Source organism: Portunus trituberculatus, chromosome 29 (genome assembly GCF_017591435.1).
Source record: "Portunus trituberculatus isolate SZX2019 chromosome 29, ASM1759143v1, whole genome shotgun sequence".
Lineage (NCBI taxonomy): Eukaryota > Metazoa > Arthropoda > Malacostraca > Decapoda > Portunidae > Portunus > Portunus trituberculatus.
The window spans coordinates 6,471,331-6,488,715 of NC_059283.1; the positions used below are offsets into that span (position 1 = coordinate 6,471,331).

The 17,385-nt window shown below is 41.4% G+C and overlaps 1 pseudogene; it reads right to left on the reverse strand.

Annotated features, from left to right (window-relative positions):
* Positions 1–226: 226 nt before the first annotated feature.
* On the reverse strand, positions 227–11,494 carry LOC123510477 (annotated as a pseudogene).
* Between the last annotated feature and the right edge of the window lie 5,891 nt (positions 11,495–17,385).

Below are 17,385 nucleotides of genomic sequence, written 5' to 3' on the forward strand. Positions count from 1 at the left end.
TTGTACGAAAAAGTTGGAGAAGCAAAGCTAAGTCTCCTGAACCACAGAGTGGCATGGGAATGATAGGAGATCAGTGGTGGCCCTGTCGCTGCCACGACCCTTGTGGGGCTCAGCCGTACAGCAAATTAATTGCACTGAAACGGATAAACATTGAAAGTACCATTATGAGATCTTTCAGATGAGGATTTGTTTCCTTAAAACTAAGAAAAGGTTAAATAAAGATATATTCTTTGGTAATGAGTTTTAATTTTATTTATAATGAAGTAAACCGAGAGAGGCGTCTGTCGCGACGCTCGACCCGGCCCGTCCAGGACCGCCCGAGTCTGGCTGAATGTGCTGAAGACCAAACCCAGGCCGTCCCGCCCTCCAGCGCCGCCCACCGCTGGGTTTCCGGCGACGCCTTCATCACAACGGGCCAGGCCACCGTCAGGACGCCGCCCCTCTTGGCGGGAGCAGCAGCAATAGCAGGCCTTGCGGGGCCAGCTAAGACTTCTGCTGCAGCAGGAACATGATGTCGTTGCGGATCTCATCAGGTTTGGTGCCCGGGTCGTACCGCATGAAGGGCTTGCCACTCTTAGTGATGAGGAACTTCTCCCAGTTCCAGCGGACGTCGCTGTTCTTCTGTGGCTTGTAGTATAGTTTGTTGGCGTCCGAGAAGCTCTGGCGTGTCGGGGGACAGTACGCCTGTGGGGAAGACCAGAATGTGAGGCACCTGAGCCTGTACCTCGATAATTTACCCAACACAATACACCTGGCACGTAGCGCGAGGCCTCACACCTCTCAACACACTCCCTAACGCAGTGTAGGACAAGAGACGAGAGTTAACGTAAACATTAAACTTTCACATCTTCCCCAGTCTCTGCCAGAATGTTTGTTTCCTTATCTATTTCACCATATTTGTGAACCTTCCTGTCGCACCTGCTTGTGTCCCCCCAACCAAATTTAATGAGGACTACCTGATCCTATCACACCTGGCAGCATACCTTTCCCTACCTCCCTCTCAAATTTTTTTCCCGTATCAAATCCCATCTCCCTCCTCTCGTCACCGCGTCCTCCACACCCACCTTGAGGTACGTGTACAGCGGGTGTTCGTTCTCGCCGTTCACCTCGATCTTCTTGAACATGGTGAAGTTAGGGATGAAGCCATTCCCGGGACGCACGTAGGTCACGCCGTTAAGGAGCTCCTCTGGGGTCCCTGCTGGCTCTTGCTGCAATGATAATAGTGGCAATGATAAAGTAACAATGCACTTTATCTCGCATACGGCTCACATGTCAAATGCAGTCCTGTACGTAACTGATAAAGAAACCAGAGTCTTTATTATTTTAATCCCAACATGAGTTTCTGAAGCTGTATAAAATCAATAAATATGAAAATGGATCATAGTACTGAAGGGATTAAATTATATTATAAAGCAAGAGGTGATAATTAGTGTTATATTAGTGTGTCTAGTAATAGTGAATGTTGCTAGAGAACTAAATTACCCATATTGATAGTGTATAAGTGGCTACTGTGTTATTAATATGTGTAAGGTAATAATGATGGAGGCTGGGTAATCCAAAGTAAAGGGTTAAAGAAGAGAACGTGTAGACGAGTCATTGTTATCAAATAAGAAGAGAAAAAAAGGCGAGAGAGAAAACACGTTGATCAAGCAAGAAAACAGTGAGTCACGACTTGACACACAAAGCAAAGAGTTATGCTTCCTCCACACTAATCAAATAAAAAAGTATGAGAAAATAACAGATATAGATAAATAGTTAGATAAATGAATAAATGAAAAGATAAAACAGTAGTGAGCAATTGAATGATAATAAAGAAACGTATACTAAAAAAGAGAAAGGCAAATATGACAAGCAATGCTATATATTCTTCAGCTTGCTTGATCGTTACATTAGCTTTTGTTTACATTAATTTATGCTACTGACAGCAAGACGCGGCATTATAAACAGCGATACACATTCTCCAGCTTGTTTTATCGTTGCATCGGCATTTGTTTTTCATTCATTTATGCTACTGACGGGAAGGCGTGATATCACATGAAGAAAGAAACGTGTCATGTCTTAATGCCACCTTCCCTCCCTATCCAACAAGAGTAATCATCCCCTGCCCTTCTCCGCCCTTCACTTCCTCTCTGACGCAGCAAGGAGGCACAAATTCCATCATTGTATATATTTTTCTCATGCCTTCCTTTCCACCCTGACCCCTTTGGCTCCTCTTTTCATCTCTTATTAGATTTATCGTTACTATTTTATCATTCCTTTCCACATTCTCTGCTCGTCACTCTTCTATCCCATCTTAGTTCATTTCTGCCTTTTCTATCCAAATCTTTTTGAATATTTTTTTTCCTCTATTCCTTTCCATTTTGTTTGCTTGTTTCTCTCTTTTTTTTTTATTCCAAACTTTCATTTTTGCATCTATTCCTTATCCTGTGTTTCTTTACTACTGTTCTAGTGTTATTTTCTACATTTTCTTTATTTCATTTTGTTTTCTTGCTTCTTTCTTGTTTTTCACCTCTTATCCTTCACCCTTGCATCTCCTGTTATTCCTTTCTCCTCCTTCTATCCCAGTCTTATCTCCCTCCTTGTCCCTTTTATTTCATGTTATAGCCTTGTTCCTCTTCCTTTCACCGTTTATCCTTCATTGTTGTACCTGTTATTCCTTCATCCTCCTATTCCTTATCTCCCTTCTTGTCTTCTGTCTTCCTTTCCACCATTAGTCCTTTCCTTCTTCTCTCCCATTATTATCCCCATTCTTTCCTTACCTGGTAATAGGAACCGTCTTACCTTCCCTTACCCTCTCTTATCCTCCTTTGTCCAGCCTTACCGTTACCCTCACCACCTATTATTATCCTTCTCTGTTCTTCCTTTCCCTTCACCTTCACTCACCTTCCCAAACTGGTTGCAGGGGAAAGCCAGGACTTCAAAATTAGTGAAGGACTCTTGCAGCACATTCATGTCGGTGTACTGATGGGTGTACCCTCAGTAAGTCGCCACGTTGACGATCAGCACCACCTGTCGGCCAAAAATAGAATCAGCACTTGGAGACGAATAACAGAGATGAAAGGGAGTCGAAGGAACGAATAAAAAGAGACGTAATAACACCCAGTACTTAAAAAATAAACAGTGAATATGAAAAGAAGAGGGCATAATAGAACTAAAAATAGAAAATAAGCAAAATAGATGAAGTTGAAGAGATGTTACAGCACTAATTACTAAGGAATAAACAGCAAAGGGACATGATAGAATTTTAAAAACTCGGAAATTGGCAAAAGACATTAAATAAAAGGAACAGAAAAGCACTCAACACTCGGAGACAACCAATAAACATAAAAAAAGGACAAGCAACAATTAAAACTTAAACAATGGCAGTCTGAGAAAAAAAATCAAATATCACTTATAACTTGAAAAGATAGCAGGAATTCAACCAGTACATAGAAACGAAAGAGCAAAGATAAGCAAAATAAAGAAAGGAAAATAAAAGAAAGGGACAGGTAACATAATCATAACGGAATCCACTTTAGGTCACAGATAGCCTTAGGAAACCTCCCATTAACCACACTTGGAGAGCGAGGAATGATAGGGTTTTAAAACAGAAATACCACGTCTGTAACTCAATCAGCGGGTGAAATTACTGTTCCTGCCACTCGGGAGGAGGAAGAGGAGAGGAGAGAGTCGTGCCCAACGGTAACACATTGCACTCACTTCTGTTTAGAGATTTCTTTTCCTCAAATATCAACCTTTAAAATGCATCTCAGCTTAAATCCCTTCAGTACAATGACGGGTTTTCATATTCATTCCGCTTATTATCTAATGATTTTATACAGCTACAGACTCTTATGTAAGGGTTAAAACAGTGAAGACTCTGGCCATTAATCTTCCGACCTCCATAGACCCTTGCTAATGTCAATAAAATCGTCCAATCTTACCCAAAACTCGTGGTATTAAATGCGTTCCAGTACTGGAGTTAATACATCTTACTGTTACCACGACTCATTACTCATTACTGCTACTCATTACCTAACCATTACTACTATACGAGCTACAGGGACTTGAGAACACCACAGTGGGAGTACAAAGGTTACTTCTGACCGCGACTGTACAAACGAGAAGGGGAATAGGAGAAAAGGAATCCCACACTGCTTAAGGCATGATATAATAGGGGCGTCTGGCTTTCCCGGCTGTCTATCTGCTGGGAGGGTACAAAAGGAAGCAGCTGTCACCTCTCTCTCTCTCTCTCTCTCTCTCTCTCTCTCTCTCTCTCTCTCTCTGTGACACAACTTAAGTGACAAAGTATTTGAAAGAAATCGGTTTATATATTCTTAGTTTGTTTTTGTAAGCCGAATATATATATGGTTTGTTGTTGTTGTTTGTTATTGTTGTTGTTGGTGGTGGTGGTGCTGTTGTTGTCTTGGTTTTGTTGTCGCATTGGTCTCTCAGCGCCTCTATAAACCCCGAGAGAGCTAAGCACGTTCCCTGTTGACTTAATATCTGCATGTGTCCTTCATTCGGACTCCCGCCCCTGTCCTATCATCTTCCCTGACGTGTGTAACAATTGCATGAGTCTGCACTGCCGCCACCACCACCACCACTACCACCACCACCACCACCACTACTACTACTACTACTACTACTACTACTACTACTACTACTAATAATAATAATAATAATAATAATAATAATAATAATAATAATAATAATAATAATAATGATAATAATAATAATAATAATACCATTACTACTACTATTACTACTACTACTACTACTACTACTACTACTACTACCACTACTACTACTACTACTACTACTACTACTACTACTACTACTACTACTACTACTACTACTGACCCTTATGGTGTTGTTAAGCCGGAGATTAGGTAAGCCAGTGGTAAGAGACACCTGTTAAGCCTCATCCTTCACCAAATTTGGTGTCATGGGATCTCCGCTTCAGAGAGAGAGAGAGAGAGAGAGAGAGAGAGAGAGAGAGAGAGAGAGAGAGAGAGAGAAAGAGAGAGAGAGTAGGTTGGTGTAACTGTCCTTGTTGTGACATTCTAAAGTATAGCCTTGAGAGTTCATAAACACTGCTTCTCTGTCCTTCCCTCATAAAGTCACTTAACCACACAATTAATTTGTTAGATAACAAGTTGTGACTTTTTTGTGTTCTCTTCACGACCTCAGTGACTCTCCTTGGTAATACTAGGCAACTATGACTAGTGTATGATGTTTTCTTCCTATATTTTCTCTTCTCTCTCTGTTTTAACTTATTTTGTCTACTTTGTTATCCAGTTCATTGTTTTGCTTTCTATATATTTCTACTTTCGTTTCTCTCTTCTTTTTTTCCAGTTTTTAGTCTGTTTTCTTGTTTTCTTTTCTTCTCGTGTCTATAACTAAGTCTTATCGTATTTATTTGTGGTTTTCTCTTTATTTTCTTCCTTCGTCTTTCCTGCATGTATGCTGTCTTTTTCTTTCTACTTCCTTTCACTTATTCGTTTCTCTTAAGTACATCTCTCTTTTCCTCTCCCTTTCTCTTGCTTTGCTGTTATCTTATTTTCCTCTCCAGTATCTCAACTTTCTCCTCTCCTTTTCTTTTCACTTTTTAATCTTTTATTTGCGTTACATTTAATTTTTTTCTCTCTTTCTGCATCTTTTCGCTCTATTTCCCCTTCTTTCCATCTCAGGTAGACTCTGGAACTCCCTACCTGCTGTATTTCCAACTTTCTATGACTTAACTTCATTTAATTAAGAGGCAGGTTTCAAGACATTTATCCCTTATTTTTTGGTCAACTCTCTCAAACCTTCACGGGAACTGGCAACTTAGTAGGCCTTTTCTTTAATCGTTTAATGTTGCTCTTGGCCAGCTTTACCTCTTACATTAAAAAAACAAATCCATTTACGTCATTTAATTTACTGTTTGTCCTAAGGTGCTAAGGTCACTATTGAACCCACGGTCTTCCCTTCATGACTTAACGAGAGGTGTATCACTAACAACTTTTCTTATGGCAGATCTTTTCGTGCCCACCTCGTCCCTTGTGTAAGTCGGCGGGCCTTACGTAAGGGTCCCGGCAGTGCTCAGTTCAAGTGACAAGAAACTACAGCTCCGTTTTCTATTTGCAAAGAGAAAATAGTTGAAGCAGGTGAAGTGAAATGTGAAAAGAGAGAGAGAGAGAGAAGAAAGAGAAAGCGGTTTAGACAAATATTCCTGCTTTTTATCGTAGTTAGCTACTTGTTGGATTTTCAGGTTTTCTTTCCGACTTTCTCTCTCTCTCTCTCTCTCTCTCTCTCTCTCTCTCTCTCTCTCTCTCTCATGCAGGAGCCCACAAACAGCCGCGGCATCATGGGAAAGACCTTGGAGAGATTGAGCGGCAAGGAGAGAGAGAGAGAGAGAGAGAGAGAGAGAGAGAGAGAGAGAGAGAGAGAGGGGAGTGAAGGGAGGTATAAAGCGGCCTTGAGTGAGGCATGGGAAACGTGGGAGGGATCTTACACAAGGAGGTTTAGGGACTTTTAGGGAATCATCTTCAAGGACACGTGGTTCCTGCATCCCAGAGTGACGCAGCGCTGAGTTCCCGCGTGTTTAGTGTACCTGAGTGGGGCTTGGTATTCCCGGAAGTGTGCGTTCTATTGAGGGATTGTGTGTGCCGCTTCCTGCTCTGCTGTGGCAGGTTACGTGGTGCTAACCAGAGAGAGAGAGAGAGAGAGAGAGAGAGAGAGAGAGAGAGAGAGAGAGAGAGAGATTGATAGATAGATAGATAAATAAAGAGAGAGAGAGAGAGAGAGAGAGAGAGAGAGAGAGAGAGAGAGAGAGAGAGAGAGAGAAAATAAATTGATAGATAGATAGATAAATTGATAGATAGATAGATAAATAGACAGAGAGAGAGAGAGAGAGAGAGAGAGAGAGAGAGAGAGAGAGAGAGAGAGAGAGAGAGAGAGAGAAACAGGAGGAAATGAAAGAATAATAATTCACCAACATTCATCCAGAAAATGTAAAGAAAAGACACAGTCAAATCAATAAATATTAAATTTCACGTCATATTTAACGCCAGATTCTTTTTACCCACACCGGTGAGTAAAAAGCAAATTAAATGGTAAGCAATGAACAGCAAATTTTCGCTTCCACGTAGAGTGTGACAGGAGGATGAAATGCAGGCTTTTACGTGAGAAGAAAGGGAGTAATAAGGAGGAAATAAGTGTGTGAAGACAAGTTTAAGGATGACATATAGGCAGACAGACAGACAGACTGGCTCACACAGGAGTTGAAAGTGACAGCAGTAACTGGTTAAAACGAGATAGATTGATGCGGAACTGAGCAGGAAGCAGAGGAGAACCACTACACTTGAGACTCACCTGACGAGAGACGCAAACCACCTGCATAATAAAAGGAAAAAAAAAAAACACACACACCACCACCACCACCACCACCACCACCACCACCACCATCATCACCTTACCTTCCCCTGGTGCTCCGACAGAGATATATTTCTTGTCTCAAACAGATCAGACTCAAGGAAGTCATAGATGGAGCCTCCGTCACTCTCATGGTGGTAGCAGGCCCTTGACGGCACCCTGTCCTGGGCCCCCACACCCACCGCGGCCACGGGCAGCAGCCACGCCCACAGCATCCTGGAGGAGACGGTGCAGAAGGTAGAGTGTTAAGTGCTGCTGTATTGCTGTGTTCTCGTTTTCTGTTGGTCGTTTTCGTTTTTTGTTGTGTTTTGTTTTGTGTTGTTTTATATTTGTTTTTCTTTTTTTCTATCCTTGTCTCTTTTTCGTTGTCCCTCTGTCGTTGTCTTTATTGCTGTCTCTCTCTCTCTCTCTCTCTCTCTCTCTCTCTCTCTCTCTCTCTCTCTCTCACACACACACACACACACACACACACACACAAGTTTTAGATTACAAGAACACACACACACAAAAAAAAAAAAACTGCCCTCATAACTCAACCTGAGGTAAAGTTTGTAAAGAAATATTTATCAAAGGCAAGTGACCCCAGAAACCTGCTTGACGTTTCTTTTCTTAACAAATAACACCAATGCCACTCCCCTGCCACTCCCTTGTCACTCCTAACACATAATACTCCCTCTCCCCTCCAACCCCTCCACAGCTCTTCCTCATCCCTACCTACCTACCCTCTTCTCTCCTCCCTCCTTCCTACATACATAGCTTTCTTCTCCTCTCTACATACATAAACATTCCTCTTTCCCTTGCATGCCAACACAATTCTTCCTCTCTTATTCACACGCACACACAATTCCATTCCTCCCCTTCACACAATCACGCAAACTTTCTCTTCCTTTTCTCTCCAACACACAAAATCTTTTCTCCAATCCCGCTCCATACACAGTGTCTCTCTTCCGCCCCCATTACTTTGTACACAATACACTTACCCTCTTCCCCGTATCACTCAAGCATACATAAAATCATCACATCTAAGTCTCTCAATACACCAAGTAACTGCGCAACCAAGTGACCTTCCTAGTGACCCGATAACCACCGTGAGTCACTGGTGCCCAAAGGAGTCGCCCACCAAACTGAGTCACCTGAGAGAGGCAAAGATACAAAGAAGGTATTGACTGACGCTGGCCAGAAATAAGTGATATTACGCCTTCGCCTCAGATTTCTTGGGGTATGTAAGGTTATTGACCACTGACCAGCTCCTAAGGATAAATAATGCATGTGATGTCGTGCAAACAGCTTACTAAGGACATGTGAGAAAGCAGGGATCGATTGAGGTTTGTTTTTATCTAATCCTTGAATTTCCTGCCACTCCTCTGATAGTGTTGTGTTTCGTTATTCTTATTTATTTTTTGTATTTATGTTTTCACTGCTTATATCCCTTGCTGTTTGTTTTCATTTGTAATTCATCAATTCCTTGCTGTTTTGCTCTAAGGGAAAATATTGTTACATTTCTGCGTTTTTCTGTCATATTTTTATTGATTTTCACCGTTAGTATAATTTGTTCTTTGTTATCCTTTGTGATATTCCTGCTGCATTGATCCAATGGACGGTATTGTTACATTTCTATTTTCATCTTGGATTTCTTTGTGTTTCCTCACCGTAAATGATACTCTAAAATGCGCTTTTGCCTGCACAATATATCCTCGCATGATTCTAGTCATATAATCTGCTGGACTGATTTTATTGTGCGTGAAGCTACATTTTTCATAGACCAGAATGACTTGTGCTATGTTTTGCTACTGAAGCCACACGTGCTGAATAGAGTTAGTGATAACTTATGCTTTATTATTTCTATTGAGCGTTATACTAGTGAAAAGAAAAATTATGCTTGTTATTCATACTTGAGACTGACGCTAAGTACAATTGGTTAAAACTATTGCTTGTTTTGTGATTGACATGTGTGGTTGTGATAACAATAGACAGTGCGTTGCGTGGCGTGAAGTGGGTGTCACCACCATAACCATCACCATGATAACAACGTCCGGTGCAGCACTGTCCTCACTTCACGCAGCCCTGATCACTCACTCATCCTTCACTCTTATTGCACTCACTCACCACACTCATTCTGCATCACTTTCTCAATTCATCCTCACTCACTCACCTTCCATTCCTCACCTCAACACTCACCTCCATACATACAAAGCTCTATTTTGTTTTCATATATTTTTTTGGTACATTTTTAAAAGCGTTTCCATGTTTCATTTAGCATTTCTTATTCATCATAGCTCTTTGTCTCAATGGTTCTCTTTTATTACTTTTACTAAGCTTCTATTTACTTATTTTGTCTAATGAGCGACAATACGGAGAAAAGGCTAAAGTCAGAAGCACCGAGCACGTCCACGCCTGATTCAACACACGCATGATTGACGATGAACGATGCAGCACTTCCTACGATGACAGTCATGCACGCACACACACACACACACACACACACACACACACACACACACACACACACACACACACACACACACTTGTCTGCCTCGTGTTGGACGAGTGAGGGGCGTATAGTGATGCCCTGCGGGACTCCAGATTCCAGTGAAGGACGCGGAACCTGCAGAACACTCAGTAACAGGACCTTAAGCATCCTCACTATTGTCAGTGTTATGAATCAGATTGTCACGTGGATTTCTTCCCATCCACGCAGGGTAATAATGATCCGTATGGGTTTAAAATACGTGTTGTTTTTCTCTATGGGATTCTCTTCGTGGTCTTTGTTGTTTAAAGCATCTATTAGTATTTCCCGTTGCTCTGATGCATAGGTAGTCTTTGTTGTTCTGTTCCTAGTGTTAACAGAGAACACCAGCTCTTCTTAGCTTAAACAACATTCACAATTTACGTTTGGCACTAATATACGTAGATAGATCACAACAAACAACACCAGCACTTCTTATCTAAACCTATACTTGCAAAATACGTTACGGACTAAGCTACGTATATCATTACATACGCTGACTATTTCCCAAAGCTTCAGTATTTAAGATTTGTATATCTCGCGCAGTTTAAATTCAACTCTTTCACTGGGATATGGAACTATTTAATGAAAAAAATTATAAAGACTGATGAGAAAGAAAGAAAGATTTAAAAGAATAACTATAGCAATCTTTAGCCAGTATAATGCATGGAGGCGGATGTAAAGTAGTGAAAAATGTCGCAGATGGTTAGTAATTGGGAAAATATGATAAATTGTAGGGAAGTGTTCAGTTAATGTCTGCATGTCAACTGTACCGTCTGAAAAAGTGTCTCTCTTCCCTATACAAGAGCTTGACGCCAAGACTTGCCCCTTTATGACTCAGTGGTGGCTTGATTCCTCCTATGGTAAAGGTTAGAGGTTTTAAGATGTGTTTCTTATTACCAATATGACATAAATATCTCATTCCAACTTGACTAACCTCATTCTTTTCACAGATACGGTTATGTTATGCAAAGCAGAGTAAGTTTGTATAACATTTTTACTTTTAACACACGTTTATAACCAAAAATGTGTATATACTTAGCAAAACACCATAATCGGGATCGTCAAATTCTTATCTTGGCTGCAATAACCTCATATTTTTCTCAGATCCGGTTAGGTTACCAAAAAAAAGTATGTTTGTATAAAACTTTCACCCTTGACACTCGTATTGACCCACAAACACGTATACATAAAACAAAAGTACTGTAATCCTATCATCTGACACCTATCTTGGCTACACCTGCTCGGCTACCTGTGCTGTCTGGCCACACTAAGCCAAATACAGGTGGACAAGTTTGCTGACCCCTGGCTGGTATAGATAAACTTATAAAAAAATCAACCACTGATGCAAACAAACACTCAAAATCACAAATATTTGACAAACAATAACTTTCAGAACATACAAGTCTAAATAAAAGTAAGAGAGAGTGAGAGTTGATAAGTTACTAAGGGCACTACTATGGCAGGTGGGAGCGGAGCCAGGTGTGTCCTACCTTTCTGCCGGATGAGCGCTGACTGAGAGCTGGTGTGCTGGAAGGAGCGCTAGCTAACTCGGCGGCGTCTTCCACGAAGCCTGTGTCCCGCCCCCTGCATCACGCTAAGGTATTAAGGCATTTTAGAAAGGTAAAGAAAAGTTGTTAATCTAGTTTTTTGCTTAGTGTTAGTCATCCTAGCAGTGCTGACGGTGATTTCTTCCCACACTTCCCTGCTCTAAACTTCACCTTATTCAAGTCCACGGCGGTAACCTTACGCAAGCAGCATGGGCGGCTTTACGTAAGGGTACACAGATGAAAGGGCAATGGTTTCCGCGTTTTGACGTTTGGTAATGGCTAAAAATACCTCGCCAGAAACCACAGTATTCCATAACAGGATTCTGGATGCCGATTTTCACTTTAGATTAATATAGGACACTTCTTTTTAAGTTGATGAGGAGAGAGTACGCTTCCAGCTTGCCAAGGTTCAAGAAATCATTATCTGACACTCTAGAATACAGTGATATGATTCAACGTGTCTGCGTCACTGATGGGTTCATGCGGAAAGTATTTTTATGCTGTTAAGGGAGAAAATATGACGTTCCACACACTGAAGGTGAATAATAGATAAAGAAATGCTTATTCGACACTACAGAAGACAGCGATTTGATTCCAATTGTCGTTATTACTTCTGAATTTATTAATGACACTCTTCCCTTACGCTGTTGAGAAAGAAAACACACCAATAGACTTTCCATGGCACATCTTAACACACCTGATTACCTTACTTTAGCTTACCTTCACTTCCTTCTCGGCGTGTGAAGGACGTATGACTCTTGGCTGACTCGTCTCACAGCGGCTACGGGACGACGACCGCACCATGAAAATAGATTAATTCGACCCTTCACGGTACATTATATATAACAGACCGTAAAGAGTTGAGGGTACGCCTGGTTCCCCGAGATATCATTACTGATTATTGAGCGATGGATGAAGGAGAGTAGGTGTAACTGTAGACATTCCAAGGTGAAGGCTTGTGATGGACGCTACACATGAAACGCAATACCGAGAGTCACTCCAGATGAAACACAGGAAGAAAAAAAAAACTAGGGAAAAACTCTGAAAGAACGCAGGAAAATGAGATGCGGAAATGAGGAGGAAATCTTCTGCTTGTTCAGACCACATTGTAGCAACGTGTACATTTTCTGCTGAAAACGTGCAATGCGCCTCCACACACAACAACACGAGACAAAGAATTTCGAACGACCAAATCTTAAGAAAAGGGAAAAAGAAAAATGAAGAGTAGATAAAAAGAAAAAAAAGATCCTTAGTTAAACACTGCAGAAGGTAGCGATTTGATTCCATTGGTTTTCATTGGAGAGAGAGAGAGAGAGAGAGAGAGAGAGAGAGAGAGAGAGAGAGAGACAGACAGACAGATAGGAAGAGAAATAAATAATCCATTGAAACGCGACGCCTATCAAAAAATGTGAGGCTGAGATGATGAAGGAGTTTCTTGGTACTCAGAGTTCATTGTAGTGACACAGGTGAGCCCGAGGCGAGAACAGGTGACGTGCGCCAATCCAGTGACACCTGTACGCCCACAGAGACCTGCCCGCCATTGGTAGTGTCCTTTTGCCTCAAGATAATAAAGAGCGAGAAAGAGAGAGAAAAAAAATAAGGGGAAAAATGTGACAAGTAGGCGAAGACGTAGGAGTAATCACCGAGCAGGGCACAAGGAAGGAAAACTTATTCTTCTGTACGGAAAATGACTCTTACCTGAATTTACCTACATCTGCATAGTCATCTTGAGAATCGAATGTTGAGATTTAAGTTGCTTCTTTCCTTTTCCCAGTATGTGTGTGTGTGTGTGTGTGTGTGTGTGTGTGTGTGTGTGTGTGTGTGTGTGTGTGTGTGTGTGTGTGTGTGTGTGTGTGTGTGTGTGTGTGTGTGTGTGTGTGTGTGTGTGTGTGTGTGTGTGTGTGTGTGTGTGTGTGTGTGTGTGTGTGTGTGTGTGTGTCTGTGTGTGTGTGTGTGTGTGTGTGTGTGTGTGTGTGTGTGTGCGTGTGTGTGTGTGTGTGTGTGTGTGTGTGTGTGTGTGTGTGTGTGTGTGTGTGTGTGTGTGTGTGTGTGTGTGTGTGTGTGTGTATCACTTCCCTTTCAGCGCCTCCTTCACCTACTAGCCTTGCCCGAAGCAAGTAGTGTCAGCCATAACCAACGTGATACTTGAATGACAAAAAGAGGAGTTATATTTCTTGAGCTTCATAATTCGAATCACATCAGGCGACACTCATACACATTCTCAGCACCGAGAAGGATCATTTTTGAAGTTCTAAAAGTTGTACAGTTTTCAAAAATATTCTCTTGATTCTAGTGAGATAATTAAGAGAATACCTAGATTTCAAAGGTGTTTTCATAATTAACTATATATAGCTTAGCAAGAAATCTGGGTCCACATTCAAAAAGTCTTTGCTCTCTCACCACGACTGTTTTCAAAGCTACTGAGATGATTAGCGAGATTTTCAAGAGTGCTTCTCTAGTTAATAATGCATAAATCTTGTCTATCTACCTATGGAGCCGTAAAATACCTTAAAAAAAAGCGTTTACATTTAAATAAAGAGTTTTGAAATAGGTGAGGTGAAGCACAGAAGTGTTTGAGAATACGAGATCTTTGATAGTAACAAACACCTATGGGAACCTGACCAGTCTTCAACACAGCCTTTAAAAAACATATCCGATGAGGGAACAAATGAAAACAAGGCCCCAGATGAGAGAGGAACACGCATATCCTGCCAAGGGTCTCTCCTTCACGGTAAGTCTCACCTTGGTGATACAAGATAAGAGCGACACAAACACACAAACATCCACCCCGGCACAAACTGAGTGATGATATAAGAGAGAGAACTAATTAAATCACGGACACGGACACGCACATAGATACACACAGCGGCAGGAGCATATAAGAAACAATTCGTCTTCTTTTACGCCTCGTGTATCCAAATCGTCCCTTTGCCATTGCTCCCTGACACGTACACACACACACACACACACACACACACACACACACACACACACACACACACACACACGATGGCAACAGTGTACGTGGCAGTATTCATGTACAGTGCGCAGTTCACACACACACACACACACACACACACACACGCACAGAGTTCCTCACATCCATTTAGTTTCTCATGGCCATAATGCCACTCAATAAAATGTTAATAAAGCTCATAATGTGGTTGTAAAATTCTAAATCATGGTGAAGATATAAGAAGCAGCTCTGTGTTGCTTCGTAATGAGGTGCTAAGTGTATATTTGGTGGTGAGTCAAGGGAAAGTTGCTGGTTTTGGGAACTGTAAATGTTAAAGAGCTTTGTATCATGCTTATGTGATTTTTCATAAGCAAAAATTAAAAGAAGTAGATAGATAGAGAGAGATGAATAGATCGATAAACAAAAGTAAAGTAAAGTAAAATAAGGAAATTAAATATAAACGAATGAATTGTATAATCTATATGTAGGTGAATAGATGGACTAATGAATAAAAGATCAAAATAAATCATCAAATAGATAATAAGTAACGTATTAGAATCAGCGTTTAATATTTTCATTTTCTTCTAGTATAGACTGCCTTCCTTTCAACACGTTACTTCTCTTCAAGTTTACATTTGTCAGCGATATTTACTAAAGGCAAACTCGGCACGTATCTGTCACCTTATTGCATTTCTTCTTCGTTTTTTTATATTTTGCGGGTACTTTTCCTTCTTCTTCCATTGCCCTTCAGTTTCAATGTTGTCTCCTAATCTCCTTGGCTTTATTGTTAATTCCTTAAATTTTTCATGTTTTTTTTTCTCTCTCTCCAAGGGTAATGTTTCTTTCCATTGTCTTCCATTGTCAATATTTTCCCTCCTTGTTTCCTTATTTTGTTTTATTTCCTTTTGATTCGTGCTACTTTCCTCCGAGGACAATGTTTCCTTTCCTTCCATTGTTCTTCAGTGTCAGTGTGTTCCTTTTCTCCTGCGTTGTTTCCCTGCGACAAACAACACTCGCCTCGTCTTTTCGTCTCGCCTGGCGCTGTGTGAGGAACAAAGGCTGCTGCTCTCTGTCTCTCTCTGGCCAGCGTCCTTTCTCTTCCGGTATGTTTGTGTTGTCAAAAGTCAAAATATAAAAGGAGACGAAGATGCCTCTAAAATCGTCTGTTGAGAGGAAGAGCATTTCACAAGAGATCCTGTCAATAGTTCACCACGCAGTATGGAGTCATTTCGTATGGACTGATGTAGACGTGGACGGGCAAACAATGGTAATGCCAAGGGTACATCACTGTCCATTCAAGGTCTGCTGGGGGCGCCAATGAACACACACACACACACACACACACACACACACACACACCGCGTAGTGTAGTGGTTACCACGCTCGATTCATAATCGAGAGGATCCGGGTTCAAGTCCCGGAAAGCGGCGAGGCAAATGGGCAAGCCTCTTAATGTGTAGCCCCTGTTCACCTAGCAGTAAATAGGTACGGGATGTAATTCGAGGGGTTGTGGCCTCGCTTTCCCGGTGTGTAGAGTGTGGTGTGGTCTCAGTCCTTCCTGATGATCGGTCACTACGAGCTCTGAGCTCTTTCCGTAGGGGAAAGACTGGCTGGGTAACCAACAGACGACCGTGGTGAATAACACACACACACACACACACACACACACACACCGGTAGCTCAGTGGTTGGAGCGCTGGCTTCACAAGCCAAAGGACCGGTTTTCGATTCCCCGGCCGGGTGGAGATATTTGGGTGTGTTTCCTTTCACGTGTAGCCCCTGTTCACCTAGCAGTGAGTAGGTACGGGATGTAAATCGAGGAGTTGTGACCTTGTTGTCCCGGTGTGTGGTGTGTGCCTGGTCTCAGGCCTATCCGAAAATCGGAAATAATGAGCTTTGAGGTCGTTCCGTAGGGTAACGTCTGGCTGTCTCGTCAGAGACTGGAGCAGATCAAACAGTGAGACACAGATAGACATATTCTCACACACACACACACACACACACACACACACGTCTATGAACTGCTAGTCTTCTTCTCAAGGGTATTTCCTCATTGGCAATATAAAATTCTTGTTAAACTCTCATGAAAAAAAAAAATTGAAAATTCTTTAACTCTAGCTATCTTGACAAACTTCCTTGAAATCTCACTAACTTCATATAGAATCTGTCACAAGAGATTACGATGACAGGCGGAAGTGTCTGGCAAAACAATCCTAACATTAAAGCGTCTTCCGTCAGCAATATCTAACTACCTTGTTGTGATGACGTGGTGAGGGAGTATAATGGACCACGTCACTCGTCTCCTCGTGCTATTATCATGTTCTCTTCCCCTTCTCCCTTTATAATTTTTCAGTGTTGAAATGATCCTCAAATAGCAGATGATGCAAGACGGATGTAAAAAAGAAACAGTGGTGACGTGTAAAATTTATGTTGCGTCGTGGCCTGGTGAGGGACGATCTGTGTGTGTGTGTGTGTGTGTGTGTGTGTGTCTCAAGGTTTTCTTCGGTTCATCGTAGTGTTTACTAACCTTTATTTTTTCTTGCTAGTGTCTCCTGCGTTTGTCTTCACTACCGCATGTTTGTCTTCTTCTCCTGACCTGTTTGCTTCTCTATTTGCTTCTTGTTTCTCACTGTCGTCACTATTCATCGCCTCTGTGCTTCTTTTTACCCACCTTAGATTTTTTTTTCCTAGTGATTCGTTTGTTTGTTTTCACTTTTACTTGTTCGACATTCCATTCAAACAGTGTCAGCGACGTGTTGATGGAAATATTCTGTAACTTTCTCATTTAAGTAGTCTTAGGCTGACGTCCAGTGAATAACAAAGGAAATAAAAGTAAATAAGTGAAAAAAAAACTACGTAAATGCCTATTAACTGTTTCATTGTGTTCATTGGATATAAATAGACATTATCAGCAAAACAAATGGATAAGATAAGATAAGATGAGATAAGATAACTTTATTGTCACATTGAAACATAAGT